The sequence below is a fragment of the Phocoena phocoena genome, chromosome 20 (genome assembly GCF_963924675.1).
Source record: "Phocoena phocoena chromosome 20, mPhoPho1.1, whole genome shotgun sequence".
NCBI lineage: Eukaryota > Metazoa > Chordata > Mammalia > Artiodactyla > Phocoenidae > Phocoena > Phocoena phocoena.
This window is the reverse complement of record NC_089238.1, coordinates 18,467,027-18,468,215: the sequence shown is the minus strand read 5'-3', so window position 1 is coordinate 18,468,215 and position 1,189 is coordinate 18,467,027. Positions and strand designations below refer to the sequence as shown.

The 1,189-nt window shown below is 38.1% G+C and overlaps 1 pseudogene; it reads left to right on the top strand.

Moving 5' to 3' along the window:
- The first annotated feature begins 405 nt into the window (after window positions 1-405).
- Window positions 406-739, top strand: LOC136141420 (bolA-like protein 3 pseudogene; annotated as a pseudogene).
- Window positions 740-1,189: the final 450 nt, after the last annotated feature.

Sequence of the window (1,189 nt, the reverse complement as noted above, 5' to 3'; positions counted from 1 at the left end):
AAATGCTTCAATGAGCAATTACAAGCCCATTTGAAATAAATGAGGGGAAGAAAGAATCTCAACAGAGAAACAGAAGATATAAAGAAGAACCAAAGGGCAATTTTAGAACTGAAAAATACAGTACCAAAAAAACAAACTCAGTAGTTGGGCTTAAGAGCAGAATGTAGAAGAAAGAGGAAATAATTAGTGCACTGGAAGAAAGGACAATAGGCATTACCCAATCTGAACAATAGAGAGAAAAATAGACTGAAAAACTAGTAGAGGCTCAGGGTCCTGTGGGATTATAACAAAAGACCTAACATTCATTTCACCAGAGTCCTGGAAGGAGAGGAGAAAGAGGACAGGACTGAAAAGTATTCAAAGAACGACACGGCGACCTAAGACAGCAGGCCACATCAGCCAGGCATGGCAGCATGGAGCTCAGCCTTGGCAGCACCTCTGCTCTGTGGAACCTGCCGGCTTCCTCTTCTCCACTGTGCCCAGTGAATGTTTGCCTTGCAGACTGAGGGGGGAGATCAAAGTGACCCAAATTCTCAAAGAAAAGTTTCCTCGAGCTACAGCTATCAAAGTCACTGACATTTCAGGAGACTGTAGGACAATGTATGAAATTCAAATCAAATTGGAAGAATTTAAGGAGAAGAGAACTGTCCAGCAGCACCAGATGGTAAATCAGACACTAAAAGAAAAGATCAAATGTATGCACGGATTGTGGATATTTACCTCTGTCCCCAAACACTGACCACACCCTGGCTACATAGATATTGCTGCTGAAACCTTGGATGAATCTTATTGCCACCATTCTTTCCTAGGTATATGACAAAAAATTTATCTATTTTATTCATAGATATTTCCATATTGTAATTATAGAAGAATATGGTATCTATTTAGATGTTAATTAAAGGCAACAGACAACTAAAAATTTTTTTCATTACAAAAAAAAAAAGTATTCAAAGAAAGAGTGGTTGAAAACTTCCCAGGTTTGACAAAAGACATAAACCTTCAGATTCTAGGAGCTAATTTTACCCAAAGAGTATATATACAGAAAAAGCCATACAAGACACACCATAAATAAACTTCTGAAAGCGAAAGACAAGGACAAAATCTTGAAAGCAGCCAGAGAAAAATGATATGTTAATACTGGGGGAAAGCAATGAGAATAATAGTAGATTTCTCATCAGACACTATGGAG